The following is a 22,119-nucleotide window of genomic DNA, read 5'->3' on the forward strand; positions in this document are numbered from 1 at the left end:
AAAGAAGAATCTAACAATTTCTCAATGTTAGCTAAAACCCTATTCCTTGTTTTCTCCATTGTGTAAATTCTTTCACCAAGCTTAAGAGTCCCTTTGCCAAAACGAATTAAATCCTCTATATGGATTTCATGATCCTCAGGAAACATAGAGCACAATATGAAGAGCGACTTAGCTAGCGGACTCGACAAATTATCATAACTTACTTTGAGAGTTACATAAGGGGTCTTCAAATCATCTTCAATATCCAGTGGTGGGGGATGTCGTAGCCTTTCTAATGTTGATCTCCACGTATGAATACTCTTTTCTTTTAATGTGCTTCCAACTGTTACAATTGCTATAGGCAAACCCTTACACTCATCAACAATCTTCCTTCCGATGCTATCGAACTCATTCGTTGACACACTAGTTGTGTTAGCATGCATCTTGAACAAAGCCCATGTGAAGTTTGAATTTCCTTTGATTGTCGCTTTGGGGTCACTCCAAAAATTAACCGAATTAATGCAATATAGTGCACAACTCGGGTCGTTTCACTTTGAGGAGCCGAAAACGAAATTAAACCCTAGTAAATAAATTCAAGTAACCTAAACTATAAAAAGAGAGATTTTTGATTTTGAAAAGACTGCTAATTAAATACTACGAATCAAATTGAAATAACTGAAGATAAAAGAAATGAAAATGAGACACACAAATAACACTGATAAAAATCAATCCTCCAATTCAACAACGCAGGCAATCATCACTCTAAAAGATGTGGGAGTTAAAAACAATGAATTAAGAATTATAATTAAGCTTTTGATCCAACAACCGAGCCACCTCGAGTTGCCACAAAATATTTTCCTAAAATCCCAACTTACTAACTGCAACCAGAATAGTAAAATGGAATTAAGGATGTCAAAAACCAATGCTTAATTAGAACTCTTAAATCCAAAATAACAGAATTAAAGCTAGCAAGAGACTATATGATCCAAAATTCTAAGCCACCTTAGAAAATCACAATATATTAATTCCAAAATCAATACAAATGTCATAACCACAACATTATAATTGAGATCAAAACTATAAACAGCCCAATGTCAAATGCTAAACAATAATCCAGCCACAATAATTTCCACAGATAATCAGATTAAACAATACAATTATCCCAATAATCAGAAAAATTATCCTAAGACCTAGGAATTATTAAACAATTATTGAGTAGGAAATTAAAGCAACTAAAACTCCCCTTTGATGATATAAGCTCCTGCCATTATTGTTGAATTAGAGAATTGTTAAGCTCTAGCCATGGACTGCCATAAGAAATGCCACAATCAGTATTTTGCAGTCAGCCATGGAAGAACAACAGCGTGAATCCCTTCCTCCGTCGTCAAGCTCGCGCTGTCCAGGTCTCTGTTTCGTTTTATCCTCCTTCGGCGTCTGCGTGTGTAGCTTCCAGCTCTCCTCTGTTCAGCTCGTCCAGCGCCGTCCAGTGTGTGTGTGTTTCCCGTCGAGCGCCCCCTGCCACCAGGAAGGTTCAACGGAGAAGATGATGAGCGGTCCTTCGTGTTGCTCGGCTCCTGTTCGCTGGTTCGTGCGGCGCCTCCGTCTCTCCCCAGCTTCGGCGTGCTCTGCTCTGTTTTCCTTCCGCCGCCAGCACTTGGTTGCACCACTGGTCTGTCTCCGCCGAGCTCCTCAGCTCGCTGGTTGCGCCGAGAGGGGAAGAAGATGAAGACGATGGTGATGAAGGGAGGTTCCTCCTCTGCCGCCGGCTCCCAGCTCCCCTTCGTGCGGCCGCCGCTCCGCTTTTGTTCTTCTGTGTGTGTCTCTCCTCGCCTCGCGTGTGTGTGTGGGGTTTTTTTCAGTCCGCTTCGCTTCCTCGGCTCAGCGTGTGTGCGCTCTGTTTTATTCGGCCGCCAGCACGCTCCTGCTTACCTCCAGCCGCCTCCTTGTATGTGTGTTCGGCGTCTTCGTTTTCAGCTGATGAGGATTATTAGGTTGGGGCAAAACGCAACGTTTTGCCCCAGCTTATTATTATTTATTTTTCTTTTCTTTTAATTTAATTATTTTTCCTTTTTTTTTCTTTTTTATTTATTTATTTATTTATTTTTGAATCTTCCAAGAACCTGCAAGCAAAATTCAAGGATAAGGTAGCATTAATTGTCCTCAAAAATCAATTAATCACAATTAAATCAAAATATGACAATTTTGCCCCTATAAAATAATAATTCAAAATAAAACAAAATAAATCAATTAAGGCAAAAAGGGACCAATTAAGCTGACAAAACTCATATAAAAGATACCAAAATATATAAAAATAATTGAGTTTGTCACCATGCCTCTTCCTCTGTTAAGAGAGACAACTCAATTTTACTCTCACAATCCATAGAGACACATACATCTCGAAGGCGAGTGGTCAACAAGATATGACAACCTCCAGTGGTTGGAATTCCAATATCTTCAAGCTTTAGTTTGCTCCACACATCATCCAGGATTATAAGAATCTTCTTATTTTTCAATCCTTCTGACAGCCTTTGTGCTTTAGTAAGTTGAGTTGGCTCTTGAAGTTGTAAGCCTATTTGCCCTGCTATTTCCTGCTGAATGTTCAGAATATTTAGGGGTTTAGAAACAACTACCATGATGACCTTGTCAAAAAGCTTCAGCTCATCCACTTTCTTGCCCACTTCTTTTGCCCAAGTGGTTTTGCCTGAGCCCCCTATACCATATAGTCCCACCATCTTGTTTTTGCCATTTATAATTGCCTCCAAAAGACGATTATAAGTTGATTTCCTTGAGTTGAAAGCCATAAACTCTTTGGAAGAGAAGTAAGTAATGCCAGGAAGTTGGATCAGTTGGGAAAATGGCTCAAAGCTAGAATTTTGTTTGAGATCTGTCATTTGCTTAGCTTTATTTTCCATTCGTTTTGCTAAAGAATATCTGAGTGACACATTAAAACACTTGTTTGGTCCTCCTTCAAGCTCTTGTTGCAGCTTTTGCACCTCTTCTAGGATTGCATTCACATCGTCCAACCACTTCTTCACGGATGGCATTATTTCTTCAGTTTTTCGATCAGCTTCTTCTTTACGCTTTTTCACGTCTTCTAGTTTTGCCTCCAGCTCTTGTTTTGTTTTCTCAACACCTCCAATGAACTGCTTGAAGCAAAACAAATAAGTAGCTCCTTGTGAAATTGGAGCCACCAAATATTCTGCAAGCTTTGACCCGATTGATATCACAATCTCTGCCATCTGATGCAATAAAACGCAATCACATATACTTACTTAATGTCGCTTTAGTACTAATAATCTCTCATATTATAAATATAAAATCAAGTAAAAAGAGTTCATTCTGCTGTCACATACTTTTGCTGCCAACTAATATAAAATCTAAATAATGACATGAAAATTAACAATGCAGAAAGACGATAACTGAAACTAATTAATTATAAGAGAGTACAAGAAAAAATAGGAATTCTCAAGTTATACCATACCAGAAGATATTATAGACAGCATTGTAAATTAATGATTAACAAATACTCTCTAAAAATGGAGAATTTTTTCTTAAACAAAAATTGAAAGTATTTCCTGCGATTTCCCAAATATTGAGCATCAGAAAGTATAACTTAGGCGCCAGAGTATTGTAACTTCAGATAGTTATAGAAATTATTTAAGCAAAAAAAATCATAAGACGTAGCAAACAACTAAAATGAAAAAAATAAAAAAAAATAAAGCATTTATTCAATTAATTACCTCAAACTGTACAGTCAAATTAGTCTGGAAAGGAAAATGTTTCTCCGAAGCGAGCCTGGAATCAATAAAGAAACAAACAGTGATTCACGTAATTAAGCCTATGGCATTATGGATCTTAAAATTTAGAATTCAATTTCTACAAATATTCATTCTCCTAAATTTATTATTGTGAAGTTCAAAAGAATGAATCGAACAGATTTGCAATTTTTTTATACTGCTCTTTCACCAAACTTCAAATAAAAAGTTGGGAAAATTACCCACAGGTTCCGAAAAAGAAAATTAAACATAGATAGTTTTCAAAATATTTTGTATTTACAACTTTTAATATGAATCAATGATTCGTGGAAGGATGATGATTTGGTTTTCTTCTGAAAATACACTAAAAAAATCTATCAGCTAATAATTAAATATTTATACCGCTGTTTTTTTTTGTTCAATTGATATAAATATCTAAATAAAGATCCACAATACATATTAAATTAATAACGACACCCAAACCCGATAGAAAAAGTAGAAACATCACAATAAAACTAAGAGTTTTTAGATTATTCTTTACTTTAGGTAAAAAAATCGGCCTGGGCGTTCAATCAGAAAACTGGCAAATTGGCCTTCAGTTTGGTCAAGTTTGCTTGTTAGACCCAGTGACAAACGGGTTTAACCAAGTAGCCACCAGGTGGGATGGGTGATTATCCGGTTTAAAATTTTTTACGTCCTAAAAATGCATAAACTGTGAGAAAGGAGAAGATTTACCGAGAAAAGAAGGTAGAGGAAGAGGAAAAATAGAAAGAGAAAACAAACCTTACTGTGAGAGAATTCCTAAACATGCTAGAAAATGAAGTGAAGAAGCATTTTAGCGTGGAAACTAAAACGCATGGAAGAAAGATAAAGGGATGATTCAACATTCAAGGCTTTACCAGGGGAGCTTATTTGTTGTTGAAGCTGTAAGAGAGAAACTGTGAGAGAGAGGGGAGAAACTAGAACAGTAAAAGGTAAGAAGGAAGATGACAGAGATAATGGAATGGATGAAGTATGGACAAATGAAAGAGAAATGAGGAAGGCAAATGCAAATTAGCTGAGAAAGAGAAATGAAGAGCTGTGAAGCGGGTTCCAGGTTTGCTATTTTATTGTGCTTGCTGGTTGTTCGTTGTTCAAAGAAGAAAGAGGAAAACTGCTCATGATGCGTGTCATGGAGAGGAAAATGGGAAGCAGTAACGTGAGAGAGAGAGAGAGAGAGAGAGAGAGAGAGAGAGAGATATGTATTTTAATGAACTGCAGATTTTTGTCTCAACCACCTAAAAATATCAAACATTTAAAGTAGATATGTATTTTAATAATTTTGACTGCTACAATTAAACATTTAAACTGTTGGGAAAAAAATAAACATTTAAACTATTTTCATAGTTTCTTAGATTTTGTTGAGTGATTTTTATTTATAAATGTTGTTATATTTTTTTATTGTCAATTAAATTATATTATTTTAATATGACCAGTCTGACTCTGGCTGGACCCTGATCTAGTCTATTGTCTCAGCCGGTTTAGTGATTGATCCGGTGTTTTATTTCTTATCTTTGTCAAGATATCAATTCATTTGGTGATTGAGATATTATTTCCTTACTATATTCATGGCAAATAATAAGAAAAATAAAATATAAATAAAATAAGTGACTAAATGGATTATTATGATATTTGATACTTACCTCAAATACCATAATAAAGTTACACGAATAATGCAGAAATGCCCTCCCGAGTAACTCTTAGGGATGTTCTGCTGTACAAAAGTAACAAATAACAATTGATGCAATTGGTACAAATACATGATATATTAAATTTTTTTTAAAAAAAGTTTAAGTCTTAAAATTCATTATTGCAATTTTTTTGGCCTGATATTATTGCAATTATTGAGGAACTAAAAGGAGGGAAAAATAAAGTTCAATAACCAAACTTGTTATGAAATGCAGAAAAAATAAATTCATTCAAGAATAAATATTCAGTTAATATAAATTCATCATAATATGACAAAAACATCTGATAGATTTGATGTTTAATATTTTAATATTATAATATTTGATAAAATTAATTTAAAAGCCAATAAAAAATATAATTTGATTGAAAATATTTCAGGAGCCAGTGAACAAAAAGGAAGGTGATCAGAAAATGGTATTTATTTTATTTACGTACTTATGTTTTGATATGATTAATCTATAAGATCAAAATGATTAGACATAATTCTTCGATCTTGTCAAAATATGAAAGTTAAGAAACAACATTCTGCATGATTATACTATCACAGATTGAACACACACAAATCCAATAAATACTAATTTACAGTCACCTGGTGATAGGGGTGAGCAACAAACTTATTACCCGCCAGGCCACCCGTGACCCATGAAATTTTTGCCCGTTTGAGCCCTCCCAATTAACCCAAATAAGAGATTATAAACGGGCGGGTTTAAATAGACAGGGTAGCCCATTAAACAGGTTAAGCTATGGGTAAGATATTAGGCTGCCCATACTCGCCCATTTCAGTTTTAATTTTTTAAAAAATATTTTTATTCTTCATTTAATTGATGATATTGTTTCTCATTCATCTTTTATCAAACATTTATGCTTGTCTGAACTTTTATTTTATCCTTTAAGTGAAAGTTGGAACTTTCAAAGTTTATGAGATTTTTTATGATTGGTGACTATTTTTATAATTTTATCAAACTTTGATTGTTTGTGACTCTAAGTGATGTTGTGTGATTGGATATGGTTGATATTATGTGATGTTATTTTATATTTGATTTGCTATTTAGCATGCAAAATTTATTGACAGCTTCATAAGGTTACATATACAAAGTAACTATGCTGAAAAAATTACAAAAAAAAAAATAGAAACATAAATGGGTTACCCCGTAAACTGGTCAACCCAAACAGGCTGCCCCATAGCCTATTTAATAAGGGCTAAATAGGCTGCTATTGGATTATGGGTTAGCCCATGCCTGTTTATTCATAAAGGGGCAGGCTAGGGCCTAACTTTTAGGCTAGCCCACCCTGCCTATTGCTCAACCCTACTAGGTGAGAACATCTAATAGATTGTTTTTTATGTTTAATTTTCTAATATTCATAATTTTTCCCGATAAAAATTAATTAAAGAATCAACATAACAAAGGTTCTCCAAAGACAATATTGACCCGCAAGACGCCTTAGATGAGCTGATGAAAGAGGGCAATGAACGGCATAAGAATGTCAACAAAGATAAGAAGGAAGTCTGAACTCTTTAAAGGAGAATAGATGATGAGGATTTATTTTTTACTTGACCTCTTTAATTATGGGGACACCAATTCTAAAGTTGAAGTAAGCCATATGTTCATTCCTTAATGGTGATTTAAATCGGTTTTGATGCACACTGCTTTAGGTTTCTTTTGTGCTGTCCTTTTGCTTGAAGATGAAGAAAATAAATATTCCCTTCTTTCTTTGGGCCCCAAAGTAATTGTTATTTCAATTTTAGTATGGCAAAGGGAATAAGTATGTAAAACAGGCCCCAAACAATCAAGTTATTCCCCACGTAGTACTTTAAAATATTCATATTTAATAAGTGTACAATAGGAATTAGGGAAAAATTTCTTTTTGAAAACTTAATTAGTTAAAAGGACCTAAATTTGGGCACATACAATTATCATCTGTGAGTGTCACATTTCATCTGTTGTATGCAACATATTTTTTGTTATGTGCAGATGCTTTACGTATTGATAATTGTTACACATCTCTAATGATATATTGCATACAGTAAAACAAAAGTTACACTCATATATATCACAGTTGTATTCGCTCAAATTTAAATTCTTTTAGCTAATTAAATTTTTAAACAGGAACTTTTAATCAAATTTCCTGCGGAATTACTATGGTTGTTTAAAGGGAACTCGTATGCCAAAGACTTGGGACAACAAAAGTAAACATGAAATCTTAGGCGTCACACACCTGGATGAGCAAGAAGAGAGCCTGGTTTGTAAAATCAAGATGAAAAAGAAAAGCACCAGTCAACTTCCAAGTCACTAATTTAATTGGAGTCAAAAAAGAAAAGGATCATGTACATAATTACATATGCTTGAACATATTTGTACTTAAAGAAGGGTTGTTTCAAGATAAAAAGCTAACACTAGTACAAAATTCTGCTCATGTGATTATAATATAATTTGGAAAAGAGCAGTGGTTGAAAAGTCTCCCCGAGAAACCTACTGGATCTAGTGAATACTTTAGTTACATCAATTCATTTGATGTTCAATATTATAATATTATAATATTTGACAAAATTAATTTAAAAGCCAATAAAATATATAATTTGATTGAAAATATTTCAGGAGACAGTGAACAAAAAGAAAGGTGATCAGAAAATGGTATTTACTTTATTTTTTGTAGTTATGTTTTGATATGATTAATCTATAAGATCAAAATGATTAGACATAATTCTTCGATTTGGTCAAAATATGAAAGTTAGGAAACAGCATTCTGCATGATTATACTGTCACAGATTGAACACACACACAATCTAATTAATACAAATTTACAGTCACATGGTGAGAACATCTAACAGACTGTTTTTTATGTTTAATTTTCTAATACTCATAAATTTGTTCTCGTAAAAATTAATTAAAGAATCAACGTAATAGAGATTCTCCAAAGACAATATTTACCTGCAAGAAGAGAGTCTGGTTTGTAAAATCAAAATGAAAAAGAAAAGCACTAACCAACTTTCAAGATAAATCACTAATTTAATTTAATTGGACATCAAAAAACAAAGAGATCATGTGCGTAATTACAGATGCTTGAGCATATTTGTACTTAAAGAAAAAGATGGGTTGTTTCAACGTAAAAAGCTAACACTAGTACAAAATTCTGCTTATGGGATTATAATATAATTTGGAAAAGAGCGGCGGTTGAAAAGTCTCCCCCAGAAATCTACTGGATCTAGTGAATGCTTTTATACAATATTTTCTCCACAACATTTAGCATCTTAATTTAATTTCGTGGTTCCGTGGGGTCATCATAGAAACAGACTCTGGGATTCTAGCTCGAAGGGGAAGGAGATGAAGGGGTTCTGTAACGGAATCCATAGGGGAATTCTTTCTTTGATGGAGAAGGAGTGAGCTGCTCGTGTCTGCAAAATCAAAGCGAAGTTCTAATTCTTGTGCATATATTATGGCTAAGACGGGATTTGGTCTTGGGGGGGAGTTTCAGATCTGGGAGAAAAGGCGCCCCGGTTCGAAAGGGATAAGGTTGGTGTACGGAGGTTGGAGAACAGGTCTGGGCTGATGTAGTTGGTTGTGTTTTGGACCCTAGGCCTCTTCCTTTGCCGAAACAAAAACCATGTGATGACTGATGAGCACCAAGGGAAGACACACAGAGATAAACACAGAGAAATAAGTATGTTGTAGGTATTTATCGCAATAGTGATTCTACATATTTTTTGCCAAAAAAATGGAGACCTTACAATGAAATCGAGAGACTGAGGGAACAATTTATTCAATTTTTATAATTATCATTTCAATAAGTTTTTGACAAAAATTAAAAAACTAATTATTTTAACTATTTTCATTAGTCAGGGTAACATTTTACAATGTAAAACATATGTATACGTGTCTGTGTTGGGTATTATCATAAAAGAATTTATAAATATTTACTTAAGAAAAAAATATTCAAAAAAAATTTTCTCAAGAACTTAAATTTTCAAGTCACAAGCCCTTAACATAATATATTAAATATTCCCTTGACTAAAGAGGTGTGTAAAACTTTATAATATAATTATTCATCGTTTAATAATTTAAATTTGGAGTTTAAATAATGATTAGAGACACATTAAAAACTAATAAATATCTTAAGTTAACACAAGCTGTATGTATGTAGTATAGTTTTGTACAACATGTATTTCTAATATTCCATGCAAAAAGAAGTATATATTTTATGTACCTTCCTCCCCTCCCTTTCCTTTCATTTTCCTCATATCAAACGAACCCTGAGAATCTTATTCAAAATTTAACCAAACTACAAGCACTATCAAATTAATTTTTCCTATTTCAAAAAACAACATAGCAAAAAATCTTCACGTGAATATTTACGTGTTTGACAAATAAATGAACTTGAAAATGTTTGATGAGAAGCTTGAATAGTAGAGGCAGGTTGAAGAAAATGATTGAGACTGCTGCTAGTATGTACATATCCTGCAAGATTGAACATAAATATAAGAAAGAACAAATGAGATCAAGTGAATGTAAATGAATCAAACAAGTTAATCTAAACTCTTTAACAATTTAGAAATTAAACGAAATACCACATAAGAAGTCATCAACAACTAAATAATACAAATCCAACTAATATAAATTTACTCTCACATGGCTAGACCAAATAGCAAACTCTTGTTGATGTTTCACTTTCTATTATTCAATTTTTCCTAGCAAAAATTAATTTAAGAATCAATATAACAAAGAATCTCCAACACAATATTTACCTACAAGATTGAAACATGGCCTTGAGGATAAGAGGGCAATGAATGACAGAAGAATGTAATTACGGATACTTGAACATATTTGTACTTAAAGACAAAGATGGATCGATTCAAGTAAAAAAGCTTGCAACACTACAAAAGCAGCTGATTGATTCTAGTGAGTCAATGTGCACCATAAGCTTCTTGCTCTCTAGCAAACGGAATGCTCCATCAGCAAGTATGATTACAATTTGGAATACAGCAATGGTTGAAAAGTCTACCAAAGAAACCTACTTGATCTGAGGCATCTTACTGAATGAACAAACCTAATTACAATTTAATCTCTCACGTTCACCTTTAACTATGGATGTTCCAGCTGATGAGGTCTGTCTTTGATTAGCCAAACATGCCTACCTAAATAAATATAAGAGAATACTATAGTTATGGTGAAAATCTACTTGACATTGTTTCTAGTGAATAGTCTTAGCACAATATTTTCTCCACAGCATCTAGCATCCTAAATTAATTTTTATACAATTTTTTTCTTAAGCTGGCAAAAAACAATTGTTTCTAAAAATATTTTCCGGTAATAATGAGTATCCTAAACTATATTTTGGTGTAATCTTGGTTATGAAGTTTTACGGTGTTAAATGAGTAAAAATTGTATCAATATTATTTTAGAATTTTGAGTACTTCTGATTTTCAAAGCAAATTGTTTTACAAATTAACTTAAGATGATAATTAAGTTACGTTGACACATTTATAGTCGCTAAAAGCATTACTTGAGATTTGAATCGACCTTCTATTATTAGTTTATTACTCGGGTAAAGAAGATTTTTTGTTCCCTAAATTAATAATTAATTAATGAGTAGATTACTATTCCTACTGTATCATTTTATAAAAATAATTCATGTTCATTAAAAAAAGTTGTTAAAAATAGTTACTTCTTATAAAAATATTAATTACGTTTTTTTTTAACTCATTTAATGTTTACTCCCTCCAATTTATAATATAAATTTTATTAGAAGGAAAAATTTGTTTCAATTCATATTTTTTCAGAAGTAGAAAGCAACATCTGTTAATGCTTTTTATTTTATGATCTAACGCCAAACTTTTTTTTTTTTATTAATAGGCTTCTTTGAATGAAAAGAGAAATTGAAAGAAAAAAATAAATAAAAATATTTTAAAACAATCTCTCATCATACTTTTGATCAATAAAAGAAAACACAGAAAAGCAAAATTAGCTAATTTTATTATTATTACTATTATTATTATTATTATTATTATTATTATTATTATTATTATTATTATTATTTGCAAAAGATATGGGTCATATGTTTGGAAAACTTTAGAAACAATGTTTTAAAGCGTATTTTTTATGCTATCGTTTAGGTTTCTCTTATACTGTTTTTTTCCTTGAAGATGAAGAAAATGAAAGTATTCCCTTCTTTCTTTGGATCCCAAAGTAATTGTTATTCCAGTCTTAATATATAAAGAGAAGACAAGATGTGACACAAGTCTCACTAATTTGATTGGAATCAAAAAGGGAAAAGGTAATGCAATTAAAGATGCTTGAACATTTATTAATGAAAGAAGGTTGTATGCCCACAATATGCTTCATTTTTCTATTTATTTAATCAAAGATGAGACCAAGTGGCTCAATATGAGTGGGCATGAGATGAAACGTGTTTCAGAGCGCTCATATAATGAATTTGTTGACCAACTTTTTCAAAGAAATGTAATTATGAGATTTAAAGAGATCATTGACATAAATTATGGGCAATATTAAGAAGGAATAAAGCTTGTTAATTTCATTAGCGTAGATTAACAAATCACGATTTCAACCAAAACACATGATTATTACTTGTGGTTGAATGTGCCTAATCTAGAAGCCATTACATATCAAGATTTAAGAACACGAGGCTAAGCTTTAACTCCTTCGGTTAATTAACCATGCCGACATGGTCTAAAAATATGAGTTGTCATTTTTTTTTTCCTGGTGACTAAGGTTTTTTTCCCCACTGGGAATGGGAGAAGTTGGTGGAAGCCTTCAGCGATGGTGTGTTCTGTTCATCCCCAGTGCTCTACTAAAGTCATCATTTTTCTTCTGGAAAAAAGAAAAATCTACTGGTGTCTCTCTTACTGCCACTACATGAAGTTTTCAGCCATTGTGTTTGATCTTATTCTATGGAGAGTGCCCTGTTTTAAACAGAATTTTAGTGGAAGTTTTCAGTTTTTTTTTTTTTAATATTGACAACTACATCGATTATACAATCAGTGTAAAAGAGTGAGTTCAACAGCAGCTAAAACAGCAGGTCGATCGTTACTACCAAAACAGTCTTCACTCTGGTATGATGATCCATTCCCTTCTTCTTCTCTCAATTTTCTTTCTTTACTTTCTCAGTCTCTCCCTTTGTGCTTCTTAATTCTCTCTCTCTCTCCCCTGTCTTCCAGCCACCTATTAATTTGTTAGAAGGTCTCCATATCTGTGTGTGTTTGTGTGCAGCTTTAATTAAAGCAAAGCTCCGTGTATATATCTGTGTGGCTTCTGGCTTTTTCCAGAGGATTTTCAGTTTATTTTACGTCATATCTCCGGATGATTTTGGCCGCTAGCAGCCAGGGATATACGACTAACCCGACCCGGCAGCGATGTTACCCTTTTGCTTTCGGCCGATAACGAACAAAAATCGATTTTCTCCTCTGTCCACAAGGATACAGAGGATCTAGCGGTGGAAAAAAAAAAGAGTTTTTCCCTGTCCGGATTTGAAGAGAAAAGTGGGAGGAAAGAAAAATACAGGAGAAAATAGGGTACAAGGCCTATCTAATTTTTTCTCTGACTTTTTTTCTCCACATATGGAGAGAAAAACTCACATCCCTTGTATGTCCTCCTCCAAAATAGTCTAGTAATCTCCCATTTCTATGTTTGATGCAAAATTTTCTTTTTATTTTTATTTATGGCTACTTCATAATTCAGCACATTAATATTAATAAATCATCTCACTGTATTATGGCCAAATTCAAAACCAGCACGCAAACTCCATTATTAATATATATATCTTCATATATTTCAAATTTTATTTTAAATTTTGATTATTAATATATAATTTATTTATTTCTTTTATCGTGTTTAATTTAAAAAATTTACCCACTTTTTATTTTTACCTTAAAAGTAATATTTTTTACTGAATTATTTGGTTTTTAAAATATAATCACATGACAATATTCTTTTACCAAATCATTTGATTTTAAATTATTTAATGATGTTAGTCTTAATATGATGTTTTCATTGGAATGTTTAATTTTATTTTCAACATGATATATTCTGATATAGATATAAAGGTATTTTAGTCATTTACATATTTACTCTTTTTTTTTAATTTTCTCTCCTCTAATCAAACAAGAAGGATGATAACATTTTCTCTTCAATTTTTTCTCTTTCTATTTTCGTTCCTTTTAACCTTTATTCCCATCCAAACGAAGCATAAAGAGTTTGGCTCTAAAGTGACGCCTCCGTCGTGACCCAATCTCCATCACATAATTTCAAGATCATTCTAGAAGAATATCGAAAACATGTTTGACAAGTTAGACAGAACAAAATTATAGCTCAATACAGAGCCAGAGAAAGGAAAACAAAACACTAATTTCTTAAAAAAGCCACAGAGAATTTGGGATTCTGGATTCATAGCACCGTGCAGTATTCTAAAGCCTAGAATGATGATGTTTAGGAAAAGTCTTATGTTAGAATTGATCTATATATGTTTTATTAGAGAAAATGTATGTTACTGGAAGCTTCATAACCACGATGCAGGTAAAAATATGCGGATGGGACCTCAAAACAAATTATGGGATTCATATATTCAAATGTCTTGTACTCCTTTGCTCTGTATATTTCTTATTAGATTATCTAATTATAAATAATATATTTATTTGTTATCATTGAAAGATATTTCCAAAAGCTTGAATAGGAATAGAATTCAATTGAGATTTGTCCGTTCTTTAGGTTCCAAAGGACAAGGCGGAGTTTACAACTTTCCAAGCAAGCTTCAGAAAGCAGATTCCAATTCTATGTCTCTGATCTTTAACACATGTTTGATCCATTTAAAAAACATAACTATAGCTGATTATTAAACTGTACATGAGGCTTTTCTTACATGCTACCTCCCAACGTTCAGAGCAATTTTAGTTTACTTTCTAATATTCTGACATGGCGCTCCAGCTTGAATAGTAATTCAAAAGCATCAATCATAATCAGAGTTGCAACATAAAACTAGGACATTAATCCAAATAGATGTTACTTGAAGTTATTGGTTGGATTCATTCCAATAAGGTACTATCTCTTATTCTTAATATTATTATACCAGAAGATACACTAATCCTCTGATATCTCCGCCAATACGTATTTGCCTCCTTTTTGTGAATGAAGATGACTATATCTACTAATTTTTGTGTGATTGGACAATTTTGATTATGAAGAAAGGTCACTTTCCTGAGCTTAACAAGTCAGTTGTTTTCCGTTATGATGACAGAGCTGAAAGCAGAGTAGGCAGATGGTTTTTTTACACAAGTTTCCACAAGAAGCTTTGGGGCTGTTTTTGCATCTCTACCGTTCCTGATATTCACTACACCGTACTGCATTCTCTTTGGATAATAGATATTACACTTGTTTTGTGTGCAAGCAAAATGGAATCTATTTTCGGAAATGTTGAACCAAACAAGTTAAGTTAAATAAATTTCAGTCTATTTCTTTGTGGTTTGACTTGAAGTTAAAATGGTTTAGAATATTTTCTATTAATTTAGAATATTTAATTTCAATGCCTTTGATGGGATTAAGGGGACAGTTGTCTTAAAAGGCTGAGATTATTGATTAAGATAAAGCAAACCATCTTTGCATTATTGCTGAAATTTTTGAACATCAAGAGCTCATTTTAATGTGCGACAATGTGTCATCTTTGTAGTTTAATGCACTCATAAATACCATATTCTCATGGCCGGCCACAGTGGCTTTGATCGTAGTGGTATTACTTGCCAACACGCTCGAGATTGAAAAGTCAAAGAAAGACAGAGGGATGACATCGGGGCCAAAGTTCAAAAAGTTTATAGGAGAATATTTCTCCTTTCAATGGAAGAGTTCTATACTTTGCCATTCAATTTCAATAGGTTCCTTCCACCTACTTGATATTCATGAGAATGAGAAGCACATATACATAAATCCTTAAGTCATGACATATATGATGAGTGATATTATTTCTTCACAATCATCCCTCAATTTTTTTTAAAACTTGTTTCCACTTAGGACTATAAAGCATTTGGATTCATGCTTTGTAAGTTCAATAAACAGAACATTTATGTTTCTAGCTTTAGTAACTTTTCAAAAACTCTCAAGACTATTTCTAATTTGTAGTTGCATTCTTTTATGGAACTTTCTTCAAATGTATGAATCCATGAATGTAAAGAACCTAATTTCTTATAAAAGTTTGCTAAAGTATACTCTATTAGGTGAATTAAAAAGGGCGGAAAATAGAGACCTATGAGCAGGACTTGGGTTTACACTAAATGGACTATATATGGATGATATTTTTATTGTTAAATTAAACACTAGGAAGCTTTGCCATATTCTTTTTATTATTATCACTTATCACTAATCCTTGTAGAGGCCAAATATAATTTAATTCTTTTTTTAATAACATAATTTAATTCCATTTGATGATGGCTTAATATTATTATCCCTTAATGACGTTTTCTCTTACAATTGTTTTAATTTTTATACAAAATGTAGGCAACTCTTAAAAAATTTATAATTATTTACAGTTGTCAAATTGATGGATTGGATTATAAAGTTTCACTTAAAATGCTTTATAAACATTAACATGACTTTATCCTTCGGAAGGATGAAGCAAGTGTGGAGAGATTATGGGTGGGACCTTCAAAACTTATTCATCTACAATTTTAAAGTATGTTATCCTTTTTTTTTTTCATTAGAAAAACCTTTTTTGCGATGATTTCTTTTACATATAAATCAATATAGAATTGTGCTTGTATTTTTTTAAACAATAACAACTATATTGCGAGATTGAAATACAGGATGACATAAGAAATCATTGATTGATACAATATTTGAAATAAAATAAGTTACGCACACAAGGGCCACACAGTTATTGTATTTTGTGTCCAATCTTGAATATAGTTGCATAGCTCCAACAGACTCAAATAAAACACAACTTCAAAGTAAGGGTATGTCTAAAATTTTAAGTTTTTCTCAATTTTTTGTGTAATTTTCAATACACTGATACAAATCCAACATATTTTCACACACAACATAGTAAGAAACAAATGCAGATAAAGAAACCATTGGAAGATCCAAAGCTCATTATCAGCCGTTCATTGTCTAACTTTCCAATTTGATCTCCAAGGCTGACAAAAAAAACAATTAATTATCAGCTTAATCAAAATGGAACATATAGACAAAATAAAAATTAATAACCTTGTTTATTCTTCACAGTCTTCGAGACTGTCCTTAGATAATGTGTATTAAATTAGAGCTAACTATTTATAATAATGAGAAATAATGTGCTAAAAATGTGTAAAAGGTGGAAATTAATTATTTTTTAGTTCTATATAATTATTCAACTTTTAATATTACCATAACATGTCACTTATTTAATACGAGTACATTATTATGATTTTGATATGAGGACACGGCAAAAATTTTGGGAGTGATTACAATTTCTTATTAAAAAAATTAGAGGGATGTGATGTGTGGGTGTTAAGATAGATTTTTTTTCCTTCTAATAAAAGACCTTTTTTTTTCCCATATAGCGATAGAAATTGTAATGCACAATTATTTCATTGATTAAATATGATAATAGTTTGAAAGAAAGAGAGAGTGTAGCTACGAACCTGATGATGAGGGCTTGTCTTCTAATGGGATTTTTGAGATTTTTGATATGTTTGGACACTGTTCTATTGTTATAGTACCAGAAAGGAGGTTGAATTCATAACCTTCATAAATCTCTCTCAACTTTGGCAAATTACTGAGCTTCAAATAATTCAGTTCAGGAAACAGCCTTTGATGATGATGAGCAGCTACTTCACCTTCGTAAGCTTCAACAACTCCCTCCAGTTGACAGCAATCCCATATATATAATTTCTTCAATGAAGCACAATGAGATGGCAGAGAATATGGGAACACCCTTCTCACTTTGTGACAACGAGATATAAAAATGGTCTCAAGTTTGGGGAAGCAAACGGTGGAAGAAGTAGACAGATTCTTAAGTGACTCTTCACAAAATATTCCCTCCCATTCATTGCATCCTCTTACTTCAAGTTCCCTCAACTTTGGAAGGCTTGTGACAATAGCAAGAGTGAACGTATTTCTTAATCTTGGGCATCCCCACATTTTAATGCTTTCAAGTCTATGGAAGCTCAAAATTTGTATGGGATCTTTCCAAATATATTCTAATTCCGGTAGATTTACTAACTCCATGGAACACAATTCTGACTTCACCACCCTCACTGTGTCATTCTCATGTTTCTGTGAAGTAAATATATTCAATGATTAGATGAAAATTCAACATATAGACTATATATACACATGAACCACATAAATTTAATGGCACTGTAACATTAAAAATTAAACCCCGTTCATTTCACATATTTTTAAAATTGTAATAAGACAAGCTCAGTAAGATGAATTTTATTAAGTTAGACTTTTCCTATACATATTATTGGTGGTCCAATGTGAAACATATAGATACACACACAAATATATGATTTATCCATATGCATCGACGTTGATTTATTTCAAATGATAAAGAACTGCTCACAAATAAAACGGAAACAAAGCATGATTCCGCAGCCAAGCATTAGTGTGAACACTACTAATGTTCCACGTAATTTCCAGTTTGATTTTATGACAAGAACACTCCTTTATAGATGAAACATATTAAATAAAAATTGAAATGATTATTGCTTTTCATTTGGATATAGTTTTGTTGTTTGACAGTAAACACAAATATTTCAAATAAATTTAAAAAGTAAGCAAGAGGAAAATAAAATATGTCCTGTAAAAAGAATTTTCTCACGTCCAAAGAAAATGAGAAAATATTTTCAATGATTCATTCTGTACAAAACAATCATGAAGTTATTTTCCTGACGAAGCTATAAAATGAAAAATATAAAGTGTTGTGTTTGATAAATAATTAAAAAATAAGTTTAACAAATTCATCCATAAAAAAATCACAAATAAATGTTAAGATAATAGTTATTTATATTTAAAAAAGAGAAAATTTAAAAAAAATAGTGGAATCATTAGTATGTAGCGTTAATACAAACCTCTAAAATTGCATAATAAAAAAAATTTGTTATCTATATGTGCGCGCGCGTCTGTCTACGGAAATCTTGAATAAAAAAAAGAAATAGTGAGAGAAAACACTTACGTGAGGTGGTAGCCGATCCCCATACGATGCTTCTTCAACAAGCCTCTCAAGTTTAGAGCAATCTTCGATGTTTATTAACTCAAGTGAAGGACAATGAAGAGATGCCACAGAATAAGACAACAGCCATCTCACTTTATCGCAATTTATGATGCTAATCTTCTTAAGTTTGGGGTAAAGGATCAAAGGTTGCTGAGAGATTAAAGCATAGTAGTTAGTTTCACCAAAAGAGTTGAAAGGAAAACATACAAATTTTAATAGCAATAAAAGATGCACACTGACAAAGACCTTTTTAACGTCCACGGAAAATTTAACAAATATTGTATATATGTACATAATTTGTAGATATTATATCAGCTCCAACTTATTCTAAATAAAATACAATTCCATATAATTATTTGCTTGACGACATAAAAAATAAAAATCAGAAAGTGTTGTTTGGAAAAATAAAATTAATTAATTGATAAAAAATTAAAATAAACTAAAGAGATTAAAATTTTTATCAAATTCATATGTGGAGAGATAAATTAAAAAATGCAGCTGGCAAATAATATTTTGTAGTGCTGGAAAAAGAAAAAGAAAAATTCGAGCAGTTTAATCTTTAGTAGCATAATGTAAATGCTAAATAGAAATTTTATGAAAAAGAGGCAAGCGAGTGAAAGAAAAATTTTATACAAATGTTTGAAATCTCTGGTGAGAACTTCTACAGACACTAATTTATATTATGCTAGCTATTATAAGTATTTTCCGAATCGATCATTTGATGGCAAAATAAAAATAACGTACTTTTAAAATTGTGTTAACATAATCTCAACATGCGTTTCACCAGACTCAATCAATCTTTATACTAACATGGAAAATGTGTGACTGGAAAATGTTGTATATACTTTTTACTACATGATTATGTTAATTCTCTATTACAACAACTATATCACATTTAATAAATAATGTGTGTGTGTATATATATATATATATCTTTTTTTATAATGCATCAACACTAATTTATTTTTGAATAAAAATAACTTTGAACAAGCACTTCCCACAATAAATACCTAATAGCAAAAACAATATGAAAAAGTCATTTCCTTGAACAAAATGCAGAATAAGCAATATAAAATGCTACCGCATCTGACAAATAAAAGTCATTATTTTAAAAAAATTAATAAGAAAAAGGCAAAGCTCAAAAAGGAAATAATATTTTATTATTATGAAAATAAGGAAAACTCAGAAAATAGTTTCGTCGTGCAGCCTGAATATATAGCTAAGAAAATTTAATAATAAAAAGAGGTTTATACAGGTATAATAAAGTGAAGTCAAAAATAAAATAATTACTGTAGAAGTTATCTTTAATGATTATACAAATATACATTATACGATAGCAAACAACAATTTTTCAAATAAACGGGAGATGTAAATTGAACATGGCTACTTTAGCAAATGCATCAACATATATGGATTATTATTATTTCTAATATGCAATGATTCAAGAGGGATATTGCGGGGGATAAGACTCACATGTGGATAATCTTGCATATCATGAAGTGGTGGATCCCCATGTGCACCGTCTTCATCAATGAGCCTCTCAAATTCAGAGCAATGGTCTATGGATATAATCTCTAGTGAAGGACAATGACATGCCAGAGAATAAGATAACAACCATCTCACCTTGTGGCAACCCCATATGTCAATCTGCTTAAGTTTGGGGAAGCAAATATTAGAAGAAGAGAGGTTTTTGAGTGATTCTTCACAAAATATTCCCTCCCATTCCCTGCAATAATATACTTCAAGTGTTCTCAACTCTGGAAGGCTTGCAACAATAGCAAGAGTGAAGATATTTTTTTAATTTTGGGCAGTTCTGCAATGAAACATTTTCAAGTCTATAAAGGCTCACAATTTGGATGGGGCCCTTCCAAATATATTCCAATTCTGGTAGACCATGTAAGTTTAATTCACTCAACTCTGAATCCAGCTTTAGAGATTCTTGTACTTTAATATATTCCTCATCATCTTCTACTCTTCCTCTCACTTGGATTTCCAATATACCTTTCTCTTTTCCACTCCTTTCAATGTGTAGACTTTTCAACCTTAGAAAAAGGATCAAGGATTGCTGATTTTGTAACTGATTGAATCTTTTTGCTATAACGCCCACATAAGCACTGTCAGTTTCCTTTCCCTGTAAATGGATTAAAATTAAAATTATGAAATGGACTGATTATAACAACTTGCTTTTTACTCTAACTAGATTGGAGATTAAACCCAGTAAGTTTCTTATATTATATATTAATTATTGCCAACTATTGCTAGTAAATAATCCTTTTTAACAAGTAGGCAAATATATATAGTAACAATCAGGACTTTTTTTTATTACCAGAACTTGAAATGAAAATATAAAATTTTTAATAGCAGTAAAAGAGGCACGGTAAGAGAGATCTTTTTAAATATCAAAAGAAAATTTAAGAAAAACATTTATCTTAAAATGTGGTATCCTAAATCATTATTTTATTGACAAAATATAAAACAAAAAATTTAAAGTGCTGTTCGGAAGAATGAGATAAAAAAGACAATTTGTAAATAATTTTTGTAATACTCAAAAAAGAAAAAGAAAAATACAAGTAGACAATTTGTAAATAATTTTTGTAATACTGAAAAAAGAAAAAGAAAAGTACAAGTAGTAGTGTATTTTGGTTACAAAACATAATTAGTAGTTAAATCTTAAAAAAAAATCTCTTAGTCCCAATAATTTTAACTTAATATAAAATTTGGTGCCCGGACTTTTATTTATTATTGCTACCTAGTCCTTAATCTTCCCTTTAATCTTTAGTATATAACATAAATATTAAGCAACAGTATTTAAGTCAACTTCTTTATATTCATTATGCAAAGTTCTCCAATTATATATGATTATATATGTATCCTATATATTTTTAAATATTATCATTGAGGTGCACTGCAAACTATATTTTATATTGAGGACTAGCAGTAGTGCAAAGATATAGAATTTCATTATGCAAACATTGTCATGTAGTTAAAAGCAATGAACAAAAAACCGGATCGGATACTGAACCGGTCTAGATAGTGGGTCAAGGGTTAATGGGTCAGACCGGGGTCAGACCGGTCATATTAAAATAATATAATTTAATTAGAATGACAATAAAAATAACATTCATTAATAATAATCATTTAACAAAATACCAAAAACAACCCATATGGTTTAAAGTTTAAACATTTAGTTTCAGATTTCATATTGAACAAAGTGGGGAACCGTCCATAATTTTACAACTGTCCATAGTTTCAGATTTCACTACTTCACTATATACAATGAAATGACCACAATTTTAAACCAAACACATTCACAATTTTGAAACCAAACAAGTAATTCTAAACTAGAGCATCAAATTATTTCAGAGTACCATTAATTTTCAGAATATCCATTCCTCACGCATCAATTTTGGAATCATTGATGAGTTCAGATTTCAGAATACAATTAATTTTCACAGAATATCCATTC

General features: G+C 31.6%; 1 long non-coding RNA gene across 1 annotated transcript; it reads right to left on the reverse strand.

The window, feature by feature from the left end:
• Positions 1-42: 42 nt before the first annotated feature.
• LOC114727601 (uncharacterized) lies at positions 43-15,998 on the reverse strand. Its single transcript, XR_003738593.1, has 3 exons — positions 15,986-15,998; positions 15,636-15,642; positions 43-172 (listed from the first exon to the last, which is right to left on the reverse strand). It is a non-coding gene; the product is annotated as an uncharacterized LOC114727601 (long non-coding RNA).
• Positions 15,999-22,119: the final 6,121 nt, after the last annotated feature.

The sequence above is a fragment of the Neltuma alba genome, unplaced genomic scaffold, assembly GCF_004799145.2.
Source record: "Neltuma alba isolate B1F8T4 unplaced genomic scaffold, ASM479914v2 tig00012497_pilon, whole genome shotgun sequence".
In the NCBI taxonomy this organism is placed as follows: Eukaryota; Viridiplantae; Streptophyta; class Magnoliopsida; order Fabales; family Fabaceae; genus Neltuma; species Neltuma alba.